The sequence below is a fragment of the Passer domesticus genome, chromosome 2, assembly GCF_036417665.1.
Source record: "Passer domesticus isolate bPasDom1 chromosome 2, bPasDom1.hap1, whole genome shotgun sequence".
NCBI lineage: Eukaryota > Metazoa > Chordata > Aves > Passeriformes > Passeridae > Passer > Passer domesticus.
The window spans coordinates 53,944,427-53,967,320 of record NC_087475.1 but is presented as its reverse complement, the minus strand read 5'-3'; the positions used below and the strand labels follow the sequence as shown (position 1 = coordinate 53,967,320).

Below are 22,894 nucleotides of genomic sequence, written 5' to 3'. Positions count from 1 at the left end.
ATAGAGGAACAGAATCCCCTCCCTCACTCTGCTGGCCACACTGCTCTTGGTGCAGCTCAGGACACAATGGTCTTTCTGTCTGTAAGCGCACATTGCCAGTTCATGCCGAGCTTCTTATCAACCAACACCTCCAAGCCCTATAGAGCTTCCCTCAGTGCATTTTCCCCCCAGCGTGTGCTTGTGCTTGGGATTGTACTAACCCAGGTTCAGGATCATTGTATCCTAGAACCCTAGAACATTGTGAGTTAAAAGGAATCCACAAGGATCATCAAAGTCAAACTCCTGACCCTGCACGGAACAGCCCCAAGAATCAAACCTTGTGCTTGAGAGTATTATCCAAAGTCTTCCTGAGCTCTGTCAGGCTTGGTGCCATGACCCCTTTCCTGGGGAGTATGTTCCAGTGCCTAACCACTAATATCCAATCTAAATCTCCCTAACCTATCCTAAACAGCTTCATGCTGTTCCTTCAGGTCCTGACATTTTAGTCACCGGAGAAAAGAGATGGTCTTGAACTTGCCCTTATTGAACTTCATGAGATTCACATAGGCTCCCCTGTCAACCTTGTGAAGATCCCTCTGCTGTACCACATAGCTTCTTGTATTGTTTATTTGCAAAAAAAAAAAAAAACCAAAAAAACCCAAACAAAAAAACAAACAAAAAACCCCACAAAACCCCAAAAAAATCCGTTAACACACATCAAAAACAAAAACAGAAACAGGTCCCAAACCCTAAAACCACATAGAACACAGGAAAATATGTTATTAAACTTTGCAAAAATTAATTTCTTTCTCTGGAGTACCACCTGTATTATTGGGACCCATACATTAAAGCACTGACAATTAATTTAGATTGCTAAAGGCCGAAAGAGATTTGGCTCCCTTCGAGTATTTAGATCTACTGACGGAATTTCCAGACTTGTATTGCTGATACTATAAGGCTAATATTGATTATACTCTACTGATTTAAACTTATTAATTTATGCCTCATCATAAGGAAAAAAAGAAAGTTGATCTAATATCTTTTCCCTAGTCTTTTTTTTTTTAAGTCATTTTTACCCCTACACTCTAGTTCTAGATATACAGTATAAAAACTGATGCATTCTGTTACAATTACTTAAATGGATATTAGAATATTAGGAATTTTTAGGATATTAGGAATATTGGATATTACAAAAAAGTTTTTCATGGAAATAGTGATAAAGTTCTGGAATGGCCTGCCCAGGGAAGTGGTGGAGACACCATCCCTGGATATGTTTAAAAAAAGACTGAATGTGGCACTCAGTGCCTTGGTTTAGTTGAGGTGCTAGGGCATGGGTTGGATTTGATGATCTTTAATGTCTCTTCCAACCTAGTAATTCTGTGAATTCTGTGAATCACAAGAATCTGGGCAGTCTCTCTGAGTTGTTTTTTTTTGTCTAACTTTTCCTTTTACAATAAAAGCAAAAAGCCAGAAATCCTTTCAGAGTTGAAACACCATGACTCAGCTGTCATTACTCCTTCCGCAGTGCATCATTTCCAAAAAAATCTCAGAGAAGAGGAGGCCATGCCCCCTGCAAGAGATTGGTATGAACAAAAAATAGTGGAATAGGTAATGTTAAAGTCAATGCAAACTGAACCTGATAACCTGAAAAGCCAGTTGCTGTGCTGACTGCTACATTGCTCCTGATAAACAAAGGGGTCTTTAAAACTAAAAACACCTCAAAGCCAAGCGGCATGAACTGGCTCATATTTACAGTGCCAAAGGGCTACCCCCTGCCTCCCATGAGAGTGGATTAATAATTGAGCAGAGTGCTCAAAGTGGGAAAGTGTCCAGCATCTGAGCTCACCTCCTGCCTTTCTACCTCTGCAGAGTCGATAGTGCGTCTGAAGCCAGAGCCAAAACTGTAAGGAAAGACCAAAGTTCCATATCCTGGCTGGAGATCTGTGCCAAGGATTTGAAAAAAAACCCTGGAACTAATTGAAACAAGATACAATCCGGAGCACTCAGGAAGTATATGCTCTCCAGAAACTGATACATTTTATCAGTGTATTTTATGAAGGTAATCAGTGTGTAAATCTTTCTACAGTACAACTCACTGACTGGAATAGAGGATCTTCCTTGTTCAGTGTTTTGTAGACTGCCATACATTCAGGCATCAAAATATATGTAAAATCCACAGAAACTCATTTACACTGGAACATTTCTACACTTAGAAAGGATGAGGGAAATTTACAGAAATGGAAGCTGGACACCACAGTTGCAATAGAAAAGCTAAATATTTCTGAAGACCTAGTGTTTATTGGCTTTTTAAAATGGGTGAATAAGTACCTGCACTGATTATCTCCAAAACCTTCCCAGTTTTCTGGATCTGATATGTAATATGTCTAATTTCATTATTGGGAAGTCTATTCAAATTTTTGGTATTGCAATTTCCTATTGGAAGTTTGAGCTGTAAATTTCTAATTGAGGAGACATACTCTGAACAACCCTCTTCATCAGATTTAATCTGTTGAATAATGAGGTTATTTACCTTTCTAATGCACTTGGTGGTGCGGCTGTGCCAGCCATCTCCTTGTTTGGAGTGTCAGTTTGACTCAGTAGTTAATCTTCATCTCTCTGAACAAGAGGGTTTTGTTTCATATTGTATTTGCTGATAGCCATGATGATATTGCAGACGACTGGTAATGAGGTTCAGTGGTTGGAAGTCATGAAGGTGCTATCTTTAGAGTGAGATCTTATACCACATTTTCATTTGCAAGTCTCTGATTATTTTTTTCAGACATATGTTAAGAATCCTGTAGCACTATGGGATTTGGTCAGCTTTCCTTATCTAAATTAATACTATCACAGACTTAATTAACACCAATATAAATATTCACAGCTATTTGGATGATAGATCTGAATGTATAAATGCTGTGTTTGCATAAGCTGTTACATTACCACAAAAAGGTATTGTTTTTTTAGGGGAATGTAACTTAGATATAAGCAACCAAATGTAAAATGAAACTAAACAACAGATTTTTTTTTTTCTTTAAGTGCGTTATTTTTGGTATAACAGTATAATCTGTGCTATAATCTGTGAAAAAAATTGATGGAATATTTTTCCTTACTGAGCACCCATTAAGAGATATTGTTGCTGTCATTATTTAAAATATGGCTTGCAGGTTACACCTAAGAAAAAAGGCAACTTTCTTCAAGTAATGACATGCTTACTAGTTGTTTGGAAGATACCCTTTTTACAGAAAAGTCTTCTATATATTTCCTGTATTTACTTGAAATTTTCTTCCTTAAAAAAAATTAAAAATTGAAATTTACCTCTTTAAGGGAAAACAACAACTAGAAATAAATAAAAAAACAAGAGCCAAGCAAGGATAATCACTTTCTGGATTATCTCTAGGACTTAAAAAAAAATTAAATGTTAGATTAGATTTTGCCAATATCTCAAGCTAAAAACTTGTAAAATTTATGGTAATAGCAATATTAACTTCAAGTCTTTTTCAATCAGAAAATGAGGAAAGGTAATATTTTGGGACAACTTGAGTACAGGGACTTTAGGCAGTAAGGAAGGAATACGTACAGGTCTTGTAATATGGAATATGGACAGCAACTCTTGTCATTTAAAAGTAATAAGGAAAAAAGGTGGATTTCATCTGCATTTGCTGGAAAGCTTACCAAAGGGAAAGAAGAGTTAAAAGAATTTAACAAAACAAATCATAACAAGAAAGCAATATTGAGATGGAAAACCTGAACCCTCAGAAGGCAAACCTACATGCTAAATCATAATTTTATGCTTTTTGAGCAAGCTAATACAGCTGTTATAATCATTCTATTAAATGATTTTTGTCTCAGACACTTCATACAGTGAATGGATAGCAGTTTTCAAGTGGAAAGAAACCCTATATTTTTTTTCTCTTCAATATTAAATGTTGTAGTAATGCATTTACAGAAAAATATTCAAACCTTCTTTCAATGATATATTTGTTATATTTAGGTATCATTGTCATGGACTTTCCTATAATACTTATGGCTCTGGAATTTGAATGATTCAAGAATTACTATATCTCCATACACTCGATAGAGAGGGAGAGATTGTCTTAACTGAGGAACTTAGATGGATACTGAAAAGATGTGCTGATATTTGATGTCAAATTCAATTCATGTAAGTCTTGATTTTAAAAGGAAATCAGCTTCCTAAAAGATTTTGCATTCATAGCACAGATCCAATGAATCGATTTACAACTGGGAATACTTACTATTGGTGCATATGAGACTCTAGGTTGTCAAAGTGTACACTGATTTAAAAAAACACAAACAAACTGAAAAACCAAAACCAAAATCCAGCTCCAAAGTAATATTTACTTTAAAGTCACAGCAAGCTGAAATTAAATATGTAAAGTATAGAGGTTTTGCCACAGAAATCAAACACCTTAACCACAAAAACTTTTTTTCTCCTTTTGAAAAATTTTTGCTTGTAGAGCTAAACATAACTTCAGATAATTTGGTAGAAGGTTTAGGGATTTTTTCATCACTTCATTACACTGGCTGTAATGCAAGCATATCCTCTCCCCATAGCAAATTGAATCAGATTCCTGCCAGAAGCATGATTAAACCCTGCACAGGGATGTGGACTTTCATGTTTTATATGAACAACCTTCTAGTATTTTCTTAATTTGTATATGCCATTTTACTACTTGATTTTTGACCATTAATAATCTCTGAATATGAATTTTTGATGTGTAACACCCTTTTTTATTAAGAAAATAATTAAAATCATTACTATAATTTGTGTACTTTGGTACCACCACCAAAAATGTCTCACACTCTGCCACTTGAGCTGATTGAATACCCAAAACGTGCTCTCTAAACCAACACTCACAAGGGAGGTCAGCAGCAGCAGATTTTACCAGCATTCACTGTCATTTGTATTCCCCTCAAACATTGGAGGGAATCATATTTTAGCAAGACAGGTTCTGTTTTCCTATTTTCTTCAGATATGCTTATCTAAACTGTTATGCCTGTTTCTCAAAACTCTAGTTTTATCATCTAAATTTTCATTCCAAATGCATCCTTCTAATATGTAGAGCTCTGCCATCCCATCCCTATATAAATTTACTTTGATGTCACTTGCCTTAACTACTACTACAATTTTTAGAAGTTCCCATTTATTCTAATACTGCCCTAGAAGTTCCTAATTTGTTTTCTTTATTCAAATGGTTCTTTTTCTTGGTGCTTTATTTTTCATACAATCTGTCTATCCTTCCTTCCTTCATTTGCTTTTTTTAATGACTTCTACTTCTATCCTTATTCCTTGGGTTTCCATCCAGACGACAAAATGACTTCTTTATTATGTCTCCTTCCTTCCTTCCTTCCTTCCTTCCTTCCTTCCTTCCTTCCTTCCTTCCTTCCTTCCTTCCTTCCTTCCTTCCTTCCTTCCTTCCTTCCTTCCTTCCTTCCTTCCTTCCTTCCTTCCTTCCTTCCTTCCTTCCTTCCTTCCTTCCTTCCTTCCTTCCGACACTTCCTTCCTTCCTTCCTTCCGACACTTCCTTCCTTCCTTCCTTCCTTCCTTCCTTCCTTCCTTCCTTCCTTCCTTCCTTCCTTCCTTCCGACACTTCCTTCCGACACTTCCTTCCTTCCTTCCTTCCTTCCTTCCTTCCTTCCTTCCTTCCTTCCTTCCTTCCTTCCTTCCTTCCTTCCTTCCTTCCTTCCTTCCTTCCTTCCTTCCTTCCTTCTTTCCTTCCTTCCTTCCTTCCTTCCTTCCTTCCTTCCTTCCTTCCTTCCTTCCTTCCTTCCTTCCTTCCTTCCTTCCTTCCTTCCTTCCTTCCTTCCTTCCTTCCTTCCTTCCGACACTTCCTTCCTTCCGACACTTCCTTCCTTCCTTCCTTCCTTCCTTCCTTCCTTCCTTCCTTCCTTCCTTCCTTCCTTCCTTCCTTCCTTCCTTCCTTCCTTCCTTCCTTCCTTCCTTCCTTCCTTCCTTCCTTCCTTCCTTCCTTCCTTCCTTCCTTCCTTCCTTCCGACACTTCCTTCCTTCCGACACTTCCTTCCTTCCTTCCTTCCTTCCTTCCTTCCTTCCTTCCTTCCTTCCTTCCTTCCGACACTTCCTTCCTTCCTTCCTTCCTTCCTTCCTTCCTTCCTTCCTTCCTTCCTTCCTTCCTTCCTTCCTTCCTTCCTTCCTTCCGACACTTCCTTCCTTCCGACCCTTCCTTCCTTCCTTCCTTCCTTCCTTCCTTCCTTCCTTCCTTCCTTCCTTCCTTCCTTCCTTCCTTCCTTCCTTCCTTCCTTCCTTCCTTCCGACACTTCCTTCCGACACTTCCTTCCGACACTTCCTTCCTTCCGACACTTCCTTCCTTCCGACACTTCCTTCCGATACTTCCTTCCGACACTTCCTTCCGACACTTCCTTCCTTCCGACACTTCCTTCCTTCCGACACTTCCTTCCTTCCGACACTTCCTTCCTTCCTCCCGACACTTCCTTCCTTCCGACACTTCCTTCCTTCCGACACTTCCTTCCTTCCGACACTTCCTTCCGACACTTCCTTCCGACACTTCCTTCCGACACTTCCTTCCGACACTTCCTTCCGACACTTCCTTCCGACACTTCCTTCCGACACTTCCTTCCGTCACTTCCTCTTCAGTAGGTTCTTGTTTAAGCCTTTTAGTAACAGCCCCTAATAGCAATAGTTTTGTGGTCCCTTCCCTTTCCACTTGCTTTTTCCTCACCTCTTTTTTCTTTTTCTTTGTTTATTTATCATACTCTTTGTAATGCTTTCTTTTCAGTCACTTCACCTTTCTTTTCCAGGATCTGGTCTCTCTTTCTCTTCCTGCTTCAGACAGTGTTGTTCCCCATCTTTGACTCTTTGTTTTGAGGCCTGCATGTGTTATTCTAATGATCTGCCCCTGAATCAGTCGGAAAGCTTCCTTTTCTGTGCTGATTGGGTCTTTCCCCAAGAGAAGATGCTGGCCTGAGTGACACAGGAATGACAGAGTTCAAGTACTTATGTTCTTTTCCAAGAATACACAGATAGCTTTGTTCCTAATTTATAAAGGGTACAGCTTTTGAAGCAATTAATGAAAGGATGGGAATGCTATTAATTTCACTTGTTATTAGTTGTAATGCAGATTTTTGAATAAAAGGAGAAGCCCCAAGAAAAGCTTGAAAGTTCTCTAGCAGTTTTAACCACTGTTTTAATTAATAATGAGCTAAGGCTATCTCACTGATCACAAAAGAGGAATGCACATATCAAAACCAACCTGGAAATAAGGTTTCATAGTGGTTCTCTGATGACACAGGGGATATATATTAATGTAAGAGGCAAAATATATTTGGTCAAGAGAGGGACCCATCTGCACTACACCATATTATTTTACTCAGTATGAGTAACCATGCTATCCCAATTACTGCATTATGAAATGGGCAACCAAAAATTGTACTCTGTGCAATGTCGAGAGAAAAGGAATGAGTATTATTAGGTTTTGTCCTACAGATTCTCTTTTCTATCCCACAGCTTGCCCTGCATATATTTGATTATAAAAATTAGTTGATATGCTTAACATCAGCTTGAAGGAACTCAGAGGAAAGAGATACACTGTGCCTTTATTCATTTCTTTTTCCTCATTGTTGCATCTGCTTGATCTATTTCTCATAGAGAAACCCATATTAAGAATTCAATAATCAGATTTTTTTCCCTGTAGGCAACATACACAGCATCATAATCATAGTTATGAGCATTATCTCAATTCATTTTAGCCACCTAAATGTTAGGGGCCAGTTTAGCCAGGTGTCTAATGTATATGGTAATAACTTTGTTGCTGAGGAGGAAAAATATTTCCCTCCAGAAAAATTTTCATTCCAACTATGTCAGATGTCAACTGTCTCCTACCTTAGGAGAGAATTATGTCTCTCTCTAGTGATATAATTGGCATGAAAATTCATCTCTGGGATACAATTTATAGCAGAAATGAGATTTCTCCACTGGAAAGAGCTGAGACAATCATATTACCTCCACAAATGACCACACCTACTTTCTAACCTTGTAAATGACTGGTAACAAGAAGATTGAAATTTGCCTTATGTCCTTTCTCCTCTAGTCAGAGACACAAGCACCATTAATAACATGTAGTTAAGTGTAGATACCTATCTACTGCAGTTAAAAAAAAAGGATATAATATTGTTATTAGAAATAAAACATTTCAGTTCATATTAATCTGTCTAAACCTTACAAACCTGGGTATGACTCCTGGTGCTCATTACATCAGGTGTTTTGAGTTTCACTGGTGGCTTCAGGGAACTTAGATGTCACAGATAAGGCCTTTATATCCTACACAAACTGTGTTCTCTCTGACCAAGGTTCTGCAGAAAGAATGTGTGAATTATTTAGCGTTCCTGTCCTTTCTAAATAAGTTAATAAATTATTTTCCCCCTCTTATATTTGAAACAGTTATTTCCAGTAACCAATACCTGAGGTGCAGTTTTAAAAGTGGTTCAGCAACACATTCAGTATCAGTTGTGATGTTGACATGTCTAGAATCCCTTAGAGCTAACAGAAGCTGTTAATTATATCACTTTCAGTAGCTAAACTGTAGTAGCTGTTACTTATTGAGTAAACAAACTTCAATCAACTGCAAGACTTTCCAGGCTCATTAAGCATCCTAAAAAAAAAAAAAAAAAGAGAGATTTGACTGTTTTGAAAGGCACATTGACTTTATAAATCTCTTAGCTATAAGGCACATAAATCTTTAAACTGTAAGAAATCAATGTAATTAACTTCTATTTCTAAGATATATACATTTAAATACATGTAAAGAAAAAAAAAAAGTCCATTTTCAGGGAAAAAGCATATCTATTGAAAAGTGCCACAAACTGATACTTGAATCAAGGTTCTCATTTTTGCTAATGTTGCAGGTTATATTTCAGTTAGTGTTGTACCAGTGTTGATAAAACAATTCTTTTAATCTGTAATTGTAACCCATATTTTAAAAGAGATTTATGGGTTTTGAAATGGACTTGAATTAAATCTTGAGGTTGTTTGAGAAAGGTATGACTTATCTTTCATTTTAAACACTGAATATTTTGGAAAATTCAGAAACTGAGTCTGGAAAATACTTTCAATCTAACAGTAAAAATGAAAAAAATAAACTAAAGCAAGGGGTATATAAGTAGTTAAGTGTATAACTTTTGGAACGGAAGTAATTTTGAATATGACATATGCTTAGATAGTCGACTTTATTTCAAAAATATTTCTATACTAACAATCTATCCCTGACTCCACCCAATGTACTTATATTTCATAGTAAAGCTTTTTATTGCCTGGGGCCTATTAGTAAGGCAAACACTCTAAGTTTTTGAACAGGTGGTGTACTGAAGTAGACAAGAGTACCCACCCGGTGGGAAGATACTCAAGACACCCATTATACCCATATTAAAATAATGTAACTAACTCAGTATAAGCCTTAGCAATATCTTAGACTAGTGACCATTAGGAAATGGAAATAATTTCACTGCTTAAAATATGTGAATGGAGGTAACATGCAATATCAATTTTTTTTGTTTCTTTATCTTCCTTTCTGTTTCTTAATCTTCAAGGTATTTCATTCTAGTGGTAAAAAAGATTTGATTTTAGAAATGAATAGTCCTCTCAAAAGCAGGGCTTATGTGTCTTACTCATAACTTAATTACATCTTATATTTGAATATCAGGTATATTTTTCTGATTACCTGGTACTCATATTGCAAAGGTCATTGAACACACACACATAATTAATAGTTGTATATTCTTGTGATAATTTTCAAGCAATAATGTTCATGTATAGAAATAAGGACATATAAATTAGTTTATTTGAAATCCGTATTGCTGTTTATGATAAGCACATAATGGAAAAAAGAAAATGGCATTTCAAAATCTGAATAAGGATATTCAAGACTAATTCAATCTATTTATATGTCCAAAGTGGGCCTTTAATTGATGATTTTAATTTATTATCTCAGTGTAGCCCCCTCCCTCTCTCAGTAAACTGTGAACTGAAAAAAAAAACCAAATTGGAACTGGAGTAAATTTCAGATAGTTGCAGTTGTGAATATGTGTGAATAGAAAATGTTTCTTCATATGACTCTAGAGAAATTGCTGCATACTCTCCAAGTGAAAACCAAAGTCATAATTGGAGCTAAGGGCAACATCTATAGTAACAGACAAAATGCAGCAGGGGATAGGCACAGCCCATAGTATGCAATTACAGCTTTTTTTTTAACCCCTACCTTTGGTATGCTCCCTAGATGGGCTACAGTTATTGCAAAACAGATTTCCCCTGTCTATTTCTATTTATGATCTGAGAGATAGCACAGCTGAGGGAATATTTAAGGGGACTCTAGGGATAAAACACTCTTTCTGAAGAGAATAGAAAGTTTTAGTCATGTGAACACAGGCTGTGTCACATAATTTACTTCAAGGACCAACAAACAAGGCCTTGTTCTTGTATTCGATAGCATAAGAAGTTATGTTGGGGAGTGTTCAGAGGAGGGCCATAAAGATGACCAGAAGGCTGGAACACCTCTCCTGTAAAGACAGATTGAAAGAAGTTCTGAAGAAAATATAAAGTACTGTGGGTATAGGCAGTGATAAACAAGCAAAAAACAATAAAAATACATGTTGCTACTATAACAATATTAAATCTCACCATTTCTTTCCCTCTCAAAACTTTAGCACTACACCAGAACACTGAGAAAAGCTATTATCATATACTAGTATTACAATTCCTTCTTCTTGCTGTGGAGATTACTGAACAGATTTAAAACATACCCAGATTACTAAAACTGCACATTTTGTGAGGACCAGCTGAAGGAATCAGGCTTGTTCTGCCTAAACAAGAAAATTGAGGGAGCCTAGTAGAAATCCTACAATACTTGGAAGTTGCTGGGAAGATGAAGCCAGAGTCTTTACTGAGGTGCACAACATCACAAAGAAGGGAAAAGATATGTAAATTCAGACAAGTGCAGTTCTGAATAGATATAAAGAAAATAAAATACTATGAGGATAATTAAGCATACAAACAGGTTTCCCAGAGAGGCTGTGAAGTCATTGTTCTTCAATGTCTTCAAGACTTGATGGTAGAAGAGCTTGCAAAACCTGGTCTTAATTCAGCATTGACCTTTTTGTAAGCAGGAGGTAAAACTGGCTGACCAGCTGAGATTTCTTTCAAACTGAGTGATTCCTTTATTATTTATATGGATAAAAACAAACCAAAAGAAAGACAGAAACAAACAAAAAAGGTAAAAAATCCAAAACAAAAAATCACATACAAACCCCCCCCAAAACCCCATCCCCCCCAAAAATCGCAAATACTGAAATAATATCCTGTTTAAACGATTTTTGACACTACCAAAATAACAACTTTTCCATAATAAAGAAGCACTAAAATAGTACTACAGAAGATGTCTTTATATGCTGTCTAGTACTTTTCTAACAGGTAACCCTGAAATGTTGTCATAAACTGATAACATTCCATATGGATGAAATTTTACTATCCTGGCATATTTGACTTAAAAGTCTCTCCCAGATATACATTCAGCTGAAGATTTGAAATCAACAATATTGAAGAGAGTATGAATTTGAATATAAAGATGGTGTAGGGATTAATTTTAATTGAACATGCAAAAGATAACTGGAGTTTTTTCAAAGTAGAAGAAACAAGAAAACTAAAAATAAATATCTGTGAACTCAGCTTGGTGAACAACTCTCTTGGAGTAGGCATCTCCTAACAATACTTACTGACTAAAATGTCAAAGGGATAATCTGTTTAGGGGAAACCTGGCATTTGAGACAGCACAGAAGGGTTCAAATAAGTGCTATCCATTAAAAAACATTAGCACATACTTGGAGTTATCCTAATGAATGTTGATTTTTTTTTTTTTTTAGTTTCAGGAAGTAGCATGAAATTCAAGGATCTTTGAACCCTTTATTTTTGTACACATGGTATGAATTGTGACAGAATCATAGTCCGGATGAGGCTAGCAGGGACCTCTGAAAAGTGCCTAATCAGTATATCTTTTCAGTGCAGGGCCCTTCCCAGCTGAATTTTGGATATCTCTAGGGATATATACTCCACAGTCTTCCTGGGAAACTTATTCCAGGGTTAGACCAAATCACAGAAAAAAAAAATTTCTCTTATGTTGAAATTAATTTTCTTGTATTTCAATTTGTGTCTCTTGACTCTTGTTCTGTCTCTGGGTACCACTGAGAAGAATCCGTCTCTATCTTCTTTACTTTTACCTATCAGAAAGTTATGCACATGGATAAAATTCCCTTGAGCTCTCTTTTCTCAAAGCTGGAAAGTCCCCACTGTCTATGCCTCTCCCTTTTACTATCCTTAAGTCCTTGCAGTACATAAATTTCCTAAAAAACTAAATTTCTCTGCCTTGCTAACAGCAACAAAATGTATCAGGCTTAAAAAATTGATATTCCTCTAAAATTAGTTCTTTTCAGGTGCAAAATGTCACAGTTTCTTAAATTGGAGAGACACTGTTTATGTTTCAGGAACCCTCCTTCAGTTTCTCCTACCCTGAAAATATTGCTCTGCACCTGCAAAATCTACAATAACTTATCCAAAAATATTTATTCGACTGCTGAGACTAATACCTAAGTATTGCAGACTTCTGATTGATAAAAACATAGAAGGTTTAAATATGTTTTCTTCTTACATATATTAGCTTTCATAGAGTAATTTACCATTAGAAATGTAATTAGGAAGTACTAATAATTTCATGAGCTTTTGGTCTATACTGAACTCCAAGAGAGCAAAACTACATAAAACCATGAGAGGTTCCACTGTAATGTTGCTTGTTGGAGATACTATGTTTTCATATATTATTGTTTGCTTATTCGTATGTCTACCTCTGGATAATGACTCCAGTTTTTTTCCAAAGGGAGTCAAACTAGGAGCTTTCCTTAAAAGGGAAAATGTGGCCTGACCAAAATGTTTCTTCCAAATAATTTTTTCCTTAGATCTGGTAAAATGCAGATGCTAGTTGAACAGCTGAACTTAGTTCACATTGCCTTCATTACTCCTTAATAAAACAAGTGAGCTAGTTTATCTGCTAAAAATAAATGAAAAATAAAGTTAAGAAATGATTTTATATCATAATTTGGGTGCATTTTATTCTAGCTACTAAAAGGAGGTACATATTGAACTTGTCTTTAAAAATTTGTAGCACTAATCTAAAAAATCTCTAGCAATAAAAAAAAGTCCTGCTCACTTTTACATTATTTTTCCATAGATCTCTGTTTTAGGTCTCACTGTCCATTTCATAGACTAATGGTTAGTGTCTGCCCCAAAGAGCCAACACATAGGATAATGATAGGTGCAAGAGTAATCAGGTCTCATAATAATATGCATGTTTCCATATCAGAATAGAATCATGAGTTTCTAACAATATTATTACTCATTACTTAAAACTACCAAGAAAATATTTTATTTATTCCAATTAAAGAAAATTACTACCACTAAGTGGATATTGCAGTTACTCATAAGATATTAAATAGGAGTCACCAGATGGTGCTGTAACACCTAATTTTATGAAGTCCTTTGTCTGAACAAACAACAAGCTCCCTCTTTGGCCACAGGAAAATGTATATTCTTTCTAGTTCAATGATGCACTTCATTTTAGGGAGAGTTCTTGCAAGCAAGTAAAATATGTGATTTCTAGCTTGTTTTCATTCATCAGTCACATTTGTTGAGATAAGTAAATTTTTTTGTGTTTGGGCTGAGAATACTAAAACAGATGAATTTTCTGCATGCAATGTGTCTGTGAGAAAAAAAGTAGGTGGTGTAAAATTAACACCTTAGGAACATAAGGTAAACTGTTAATTTCATTCTCAAGATTGACTATCCCTTCACAGAAGACTAACAGTTTATCCAAAAAAAAATCTTTCATCCTTCTTTAGTTATCTAGAAAAGAAAACATCCTTATTGGAACACCTTAACACCAGTCTTGGTCAGTTGGAGAAGGAACATTGAAACCCATGATGATTTCCATGGGTTTGGGAATTTATGGCATCTGACACGTCATACACTTTAATCTGTGTACTTATATTGAAATTTAACAGAAAGCTCTCTATAACTATTCATTTTACATCAATTCTCAGTTCAGACACGAGTTTCCCAGTACCACTGCTACATTCTGTTATGCCTCGATTGCTTTGACCAAAAAAGAAAGTTTGCATCTTTCAATCCATGGAGAAAACATTAAGAAAAGGAGCTATGAGGCATTTTTTTTTTAAATCTGAATAATAAAAAAAAGGATAATTGGAATTTTATTCTCCTGTTTTGATGATATATCCTCAATCTGCATTTCATTCAACCTGTCCCCTCCATATTTGCTTACTCACTGCTTCATCTTTTACAGAAGAGGCACTGAAAAGCCTCTTTCTATCAGCTGGAAGGAAGCATGAAATATTTTGTTCATATATGCCAAAAAGTGAAAATTATGTATTGTTCCTAAAACTTGAAACAAGGTCTTCCAAGTGCAGATTCATGCTGAGAATAGACTGCAATAAATATCACAGACAGTATGAAAAACATAGGAGAACACATGAATGAGCTCATGTTCCAGTAAAGCTTAAAAGTGATAGTACAATAAAACAGGTTCTGTTTATTTTTAAAAGTTTTTCATAATTAGTTAGCTGATCAAATACTATTCCAGAATTTCCAGCTTGATAGTTTCTTTTCAGGTCAGAGCACTATACTATTGAGCTGAAGCACCTGAACAAGAAATTGCAAAAGAAAAAAACCACTACATAACTTATTTTAACAAAAATAAAATGAAAAAATATTTTAAAAAATCCCATGAAATATTAGAAGAAAATATCATTGATTGTTTGACTATAAACAACTTCTAGTCTTTATTTGTGTATATTTTACTCTAGATAATTTCAGCCTTGATGTCTTAAAAAAAAAAAAAAGCTTTCAAAATATAATTAATTCTAATGTAAAGCCTCCAAGAGACCTCTTGGTTATTTATCTATTTAAATAGCTAATTAAGCTAGCACTTAAAAACCATATATTTTATAGTTTGAATTAATCTTGTTTAAGCTTGATGAATAGTCTAAGGAACATAACTGGATGACTGTGACCATTCCATATTATAACAATTCTTATTATATGTGTTCCTGTAGAATATCTGGGGAAAAAAATGTTGAACAAGGGCTCTTCAACTCTTTTAAAGATAAAATAACACCTTTCATTATATTTGCCTCAGTGAAACTTGCAAACATTCACTATTATGGAGTAATATCTCTGAGCTTAAGCTAAGCTATCTTGTGTATGCCTTAAACAATCTTATTAACTAATTCTTAAATTAATGACATGCATGTAGAGGAGAAAAGTAGAAGCCCTATATTCAGTTTTATAGATGGAAGGTATGATGCCAGTTAAAATTACCTGCAGAGTCCCAGAAATTCCAAGAAGCTCTCTTCAAAGTTAATTATGTTGAAAAAAAATAATTATTGGTTTATCTCTGTCATTTTCCCAAGCTGTAATTCTCAAATCCTATTAAATTGCTATTCTCCACTAAAGAGCTTTAAGAAAGATCAGAATCATTTCTCCATGGTTATTGTTTTAGTGCTTGATTGTTGTATTTATGTCAGGAGCACAGATGCTTTTTGTTAATCAGTAGCAAGGTTTAGTTCCATTAGAACTTTCACACACACTTATCACAAGGCATAGATGGAATAACTATCTATATGAATCTAAAACTTTTTTAAGAAACTCCAGATTATTTATTTCTACATTTAAACGAGCCTATTTTTTAGCCTCTGGCAAATCTGTTTAGACCTTCATTTCATATATCAGTGCATTTACATTTTTACCATTCAGGTAATCAAATAATTTGGTTAGATACCATTTATTCTGAAAAAAATTGTGTATGCCAGATTTCAGTCATCTATTTTCTAACATTAGATGAAGTTTCTACAATAAAATCTCATAAGGTCAGAAAATCCCTTTTTTTAAATTACATTTCAGTCTAAAATTGTCAGCATGACATTAACACATATTCTATTTTAAGATATGATGTTGATAATAGTTTACAGTGTGATCATATAATAGTTTCACCTGTGTATTGGTCCAACAATAAAACCAGGAAAATGATGCAATTTAGAAAATCCTTTAAGAGATAAATCTTTACTGTAGGAAAATTAATATTTAATGTCTAAAAAATCTAGTGATATAAGAACTTAGAAAAGATTTTGAAAGGATTTTCCTGCATATGAAAATGTTCTGTTGTACCAATCTCCTAAATAGATTGCTGTATAAATATCTTATAACCTGTTATAATTGGAAGGATTATTTCTAAGCTACATTTGGGAACAATATCTGTCAGGGACCCTATAATTAGTCCAAATATACAGCCATGAGCTTTCAAAAAAAAAATTACGGTAGAAGCAATCACCAAAACTTACCTATCATGTAATTGTCTCCATCAGTGTTTTGAAGTTGGTTTCTCATGTTTTAATTCATCACTGAAAAACCTGAGTTTTTGGTTGTCAAATGATTTTTGGCACTTAAAAACTTATTTCTCCAAGATGGGATTCACCTCAGAACATATCCTAGTGAGTCTAAGATTAGACTCACTCTTGAAACACACAGTCAGAAAAAATTCCCTGTCTTATTCAAGGCAGGCACATTCCTTATTACTAAAACAACATGGATATTTCTCACAGTTTACATGGGTAAGACTTCTCCGATCAATGCTGTATTTAGAGACAAGTTGTGTTTAGTACCAGACAAGTTTGTTATTTTTTTATATTCCTTGAGTCCATCACCTTCTTTGGATAGAGACAGCTACATTTGATTTTTACTGTGAGCTGAGAATAACAGTGATGAACTTGGCACTAAGAAGCTGCAAAGATGCAGCAATGCTACATGTGTAAACATTCAAAATGAATCTGGTCACTCAAATGTGGAAGTATGACTTGTCATGCTGAATTACTACAAACAGAGCATGATTGATTGATTACACCCTGTCATAAGAAGTTCCCTCAGAGCAAAGGAATTAATTTAGATAAATACAAGGTAGCAATACACTTAGGAAAATGTCATATCACTAGGATGTACAAATCTAGTAAGATCAGACTAGGAAATTGATAGTACTGCAGATCTCACACATGCATGATTTTGCACAAAACTTTTTCATTGCATAAATAGGTGGCTCCTGCAGCAGAAAAAGAAATACAGTCTTAGTAATATTTAACCCTGAAGTAAATAATGTAATTATATTAAAATTGAGTAAGCAAAAATACCCCCCTAAAACTTATTATCTGGGATGCATTAATGCTCCTGAATATCTACTTAAAAAAGGGGACAAAATGAAAGTTTATTGTTTATCAACTGAGATACCAGAGATGCCTATGAATGAGATAAGGAATAATTTAAGCTTTAAAAATCAGTGAGAAGATCAGCATGAAACAGTGTACGAAGTGCAAGAATGTTTGAAACTCCAACAGATTTTCTGAAATATTCCCAATTCAGTGTGTACAATTTGACAGAGACAGTATAATATTGTAGGCACAACTACAGAGAATTTGACTGTACATATAAAAAAAAATACCAGATTGTTTATATTTTCAGTATTTTCCCCATATTTCTCAAAACCTTTACCGATTGTCATTACTTTTTGGGTTATGTTATAATTGTTCAAAATAGGAGTCATTTCACCTCTCCAAGACATTTAACTTTCACCTGAAATTTGTTGTCTATTAATGGATTTATATCATTAAGACACTAAAAGAGGACTTCAGTGGTAAAGCCTCAGACTTTTTTCCAAACTCAGTTTCTGTGTACACTAATTATGCATATTGAGATGCACAGTCATCCTTTTTGTTGTTTTATATATCCATCTCACATACTGGTAAAATTCACCTTCTTGGCTGTGTCTAGTATCCTTCAGGCATTACATAATTCATTTCTTTCATGGCAGCTGCCTGTAGTTTCCTCCTCTGTAAATTTAAATTTACTTCAGATAGTACCTGCTTTTCCCAAGCAGTTGAGGTCTGAAAGGTGATCAATAAGCAGAGAGCCATGAGGTGCTTTAGTTTCCATTCCATGTCAAAGGATCTGTGTCTACCTTAAGAGAGTCTATATCGGGACCAGTTTTGCAATGTGGTGCACATTGTTTCCTTTTCATAACCATCACAGTAGCCCATGTGGCATTGTATCAAACAAGGAGTGCTCTTGCACCTTTAGCAGAGGATGTGGACCACCAGTAGTGGTTGTAGGCTTGCTGGCTATGGTGTTTTTTTTCTGGAAAATAAAAGCTTTTCATTTTCAGCAAAGCTTTTATGGAGGTTTTCTTCTTTATGGGCTGCCATATGTTCTGGGAGTTTATAATTCATGTTTGCAATGTATTTTTCATAAATTCATCTGCACATATGTGGAGAGGAAGAAGATGTAGCAGGCAAGATAAAATATAACATTTAGGCTGCAATCTGCCCAGCCTTTCATTCTTGAGTTAGCAGTCTAAAATGATTTGTTGGGAAATGTAAAGGTTTCAAACAAAAGTTTTATCACAAATAGAAGACTGCTATATATTTTGGAGTAATTATAATTCATCTAATTAGCTTAGAAAGCTTGAGTGAATCAGTCTTAATTAATGTTGCAGCAAATCTGAAATTAACATTTGAGTCTAAACTAAGCAGCTCAGACAACTGATGGAAGGAGATAGGCATTTTAAGGACATCTCCAATGAAAATTCTAAAAATGGGCAGATGCTAATACTTTCATACTTCCCATCAACAACTCACTAGCTGGTAAAGCTGCTTCTTAATTTAGCTGTAGTGAAGCTGCCAGCAGAAAAAATTCATGGCACCTCCCTCTCTTTCATAGCTATGTTGGGGTAGGAGTCAGTTCAGAATCGCTGGTTTACTAGGCTTCTGTGTTGGAGCAATTCCGTCAGAGCCAAAGCATCGTTAAATCCTAATGGGTAAAGTTAGTACTGGGAATTGTGAGAACTGAAACAATTTTCAGCATCTTCTGTATGTTATATGTTTGACCCAAAATGAATTATTTAAGGTGATCTTTCTTTCTTCTGACATCCCATTTACAAAGAACAAATCTTGTGTAAACTTACTGATCACTACTACATTAAGGACTACTTTGCCATCTCCAGGACATTTTCCGGTACTTTTTTCTATTAATTTGTTTGCAGTTTTGTACAGTGTATCCTATTATCCTATTTTAATTTTTTTATACTAGTCATCATCATGAAATATGGAGTAACTAATGAAAAACAGAAGGATTTTAAATATATACACTAAATTTAAGGAAGAGGAGGCCATTATATCATATTAAACACTATAAATTTATTTATCTGGTTATTTTCACAGTGAAGGCAATAACCTTTGCTATACCATAGTTTATGCTCAGTAAGAAATCACAGTATGATAACAGCACTTTAGTAGGACTGACTACAAGGGTGCTGCATGGGCTAGAGCCTGGGAGCTGGGGGACTCCTCAGGGTTTGGCTGCCAGGGTCAGTCCTAGCCAACAGCCAGGACCAGGACAGCTGGGGGCCACCAGCAAGCCCTGGACATCAGGCTGGGATACAGGCTGAGACAAGGTCAGCAAGCAAATCCAGAGGTGGTAACTTGGTGGGACCCATAGCTGGGCAGGGCAGGGCTGTGGGGAGCTGGAGAATGGCCTTACTGTGGTGTCACTGAGGCAGGGGCTGACAGATGCCAGGGAATACTGACAGGCCATCGGTAAAGTAGGCAGAGCCCAGGGGGACTGGTCAGGGACAGTCAGGCCTCTTCGTGCCCTCATGGCCCCACATGAGATATTCATGCTATAGATACCTACATTATTTTCTACAGCTACACACCTGATATAGATCTGATAACTTCCTGTAGAGTAGCTGACTACACGGCCAAAACAGCCAACAGCAGTGATTTAGTCTAAAGTACAACAATGGATCAAAAGTTTAAGCTAAAGAATTACATAAGTGCTCATTTGGAATGCTTTGGGACATGCTCTCTGAACCAGTACTGTGGTTTCAGGATGGCAAAGGTCTTCTCTAACTCCTTGTATTAAATCTGCTCTACCCATATAGATTTCTCAAGCCTTTGGGACACCACATGCCATTACTCAAACCTATCCTTACATAAAAGAGCCAAATCCCTACAGACTCTCCTGTGCATATTGGCTGTATCTCCATTGACTACCTGTAAACATGTAGCTTATATGTCAATACCTGGACATTGGTTCAGTTTCCTAAATATAGGTGTTTAATGCCATTTGAAAGGATCTATTTTATCTTTCATATGGTTTTGGTGACTACAGAACAGGGAGACCATCACCCTTTTTCAGTGGAAAAAAAGTCAAATAATTTGTACCAGAGTGTTTCAAATGTTTACATTTTTCAAGGCCTTAAAGATAGACATAAAATTGTAATTATTTCCATTAGGATATTTTCCTTATTTCACTAAGTGCATTATTCGGCCATTAAAATTCCCAGAACTTTTGCTGTAGCTGCAATATAATCTGTTGCTTTTAACTTGTATATGGGAAGATTATTTATACTTAATTATAGGACTTCAGACACAGTCTTAAAAGATGTCATGTTATTTTATCATGCTGCTTTTTCAGTTGGCTAGGGTAATTTTCACTTTTAAGCCTGTCTTCCTATTGTGTTGTCCAAATCATTATTACTAAGTTGCATTGACTGCTTAGTAGACTCCTGAAAAACCTGATACTTCCTAGATATTTGGCAAGGCTCATTAGTAATAGCAATGCATAAAAGGCCTTTGTAAAATCAAGATATGGAAAATCTGCAGCATCTTCTTTATCTACAAGGTTTGCTACCCTGTCATAATTAGGAAAAAATTTATAAAGAGGATTGTTTGACAGGAGTTGCTCTTGGAATGTTGCTGTTTTTTTCTCCTTGTTATCTCCTGTGTAGTTACAAACATTCACTTTTGTGCAAAATCAAGTTAACCACAGAATCACTAGGTTGGAAGAGACCTTAAAGATCATCGAGTCCAACCCATGCACCATGTCATAGGTTGAGAACGAAGTGAGTTTTTTAGGAGGTTGTGGTCAAACCAATCAGTGCTTGGATTTGAATATTGGCACCTGGTTTGGCCACTGAAGGTATGGACTGCCTCTGAGAACACAGGGGGTTAAAATCAAGAACTCCCAGGAGAACTCTCTCTTGGTCCCGGTCAGTGAAGGAGCTCAGAGCTCCCCTGCCCAGCCAGAGCTGGCTGGAGGAGGGAAGCCATGCAGCTGGGTGAGGGAGGCCGGAGCCTCGGGCAGAGGAGGGGGGTGAAGGCCTTGCAAGATGGAAGGGTGGAGGAGCCCTGAGAAGCATCAGGCCCCCCACCCGCCACACACACACCCCCTGGGAGATGGAGAGAGAGAGAGCCAGTGCCTGTGCTGCCTTGAGGTTTGATATTGTGCTGGCAGCACAGCTGGCCAGAAGTGGGGGATGCGGCACCGTCCCTGGAAGTTCTGGGCAGACAGAGGCAAAGATTTTAACCCCTTTCTAGAATAATGGAAACCTTACAAATACTGATCCTCCTGAATCTGAATGAGGAGAGAGAGACGAAGCAGGAGGAAATGAGCAAGTGTAATGAAAGTTGATGCACGTTAGAAATGTCAGAAGAGGTGGGAGGAGATGATGGAGTGACCTTGGTCTGGACTCTTTTCTTGTATGGCCATGGACAGAACCATGTCTTTCCTGTAACACAGAGACTGCGCTTAGTGGGAGGCAATACCTTGAATCAAAAGAGAAGTGAAGCAGTGGAGTGAACAGAGACGGCTGAGGAGGGTGTGGGATGCCCTCTGTCTTCAGTGGAAAGGAAGATCTCTGTTCACGAGGCCCCTCAGCCCCAGGGGGTAAATTTGGGGGGGACTGGTGTCCCGAAGTTGAGAGACTGCTGCTTTTGTTGGAACTGGGCGGGGCATCCTTAAACGGGGAGCCCTAAAGGCAATCCTGGTCCATGTGCAGTGGTGAGAGCACTGGACCTGGGGGGGAAGAAGTCACGAGGGCCGATGTTCTCCGGGCAATGCCACGAGTGACACGGAAACACAAGAGGTTTCAATTGTGTTTCCGGGGGAAGCCTATGGTGCAAGGGTGGACTCCTGTCTCCCTGATGGACTTGAGGGTTGATCATTTAAGGGGTGGTGATGGACTGAAAGTTGATTATCTGAGAGATGGTGATGGGGTGGAAATCTATGGTGTTATTTCATGCTGTGAAGGAAATGGGGGGAGGAGGAAGAATGTATTTGGAGGGTGTTCATTCTTAGTGCTGTGTCTGTTCCTTTTTAGATATTGTAGTTAATAAAGTTTGTTTCCTTTACTCCTAAGTTGGAGCCTACTTTGCTCTGTTCCTGATCACATCTCACAGAAGCCACTAGGGAAGTTGTATTTTCATGGAGGCACTGGCATTGTGCCAGCCTCAAACCATGACACCCCAACACCTCAAATAAATTGTGGCACCAAGTGCCACATCCAATCTTTTTTAAACACATCTAGGGATGGTGACTCTATCACCTCCTTGGGCAGACAATTCCAGTACTTTATCACTATTTCCGTAAAAAAAATTTTCCAAATATCCAACCTATATTTCCCTTGGTGCAGGTTAAGACTGTGTCATCTTCTGCCAGTTGCTGCCTGGTAGAAAGAGACCAATCCCCACCTGACTACAACCACCTTTCAGGAACTTGTGGAGAGTGGTAAGGTCACCCCTGAGTCTCCTTTACTCCTGGCTAAACACCCCAGCTCCCTCAGTTGTTCCTCACAGGGCATGTCTTCCCACTGAAAACTGAAGTAAAGAAGGTGTTAAGCACCTCTGCCTTTTCCTCATCTGCAGTTAATAAGTTCCCTCCCACATGCAGTAGAGAACAACATTTGGTCTTATCCTTCCTTTTGCCGTT

At 36.8% G+C, this 22,894-nt stretch overlaps 1 long non-coding RNA gene across 1 annotated transcript in view; it reads right to left on the bottom strand.

Annotated features, from left to right (window-relative positions):
- Positions 1 to 22,095, bottom strand: part of LOC135295422 (uncharacterized) — a 31,819-nt gene extending 9,724 nt beyond the window's left edge. The window contains exons 1-3 of the long non-coding RNA XR_010357515.1: positions 21,733 to 22,095; positions 8,434 to 8,624; positions 8,200 to 8,325 (exon numbers count right to left, since the gene is read on the bottom strand). This is a non-coding gene — a long non-coding RNA (uncharacterized LOC135295422). The remainder of the gene's footprint in view (positions 1 to 8,199; positions 8,326 to 8,433; positions 8,625 to 21,732) is intronic.
- Positions 22,096 to 22,894: the final 799 nt, after the last annotated feature.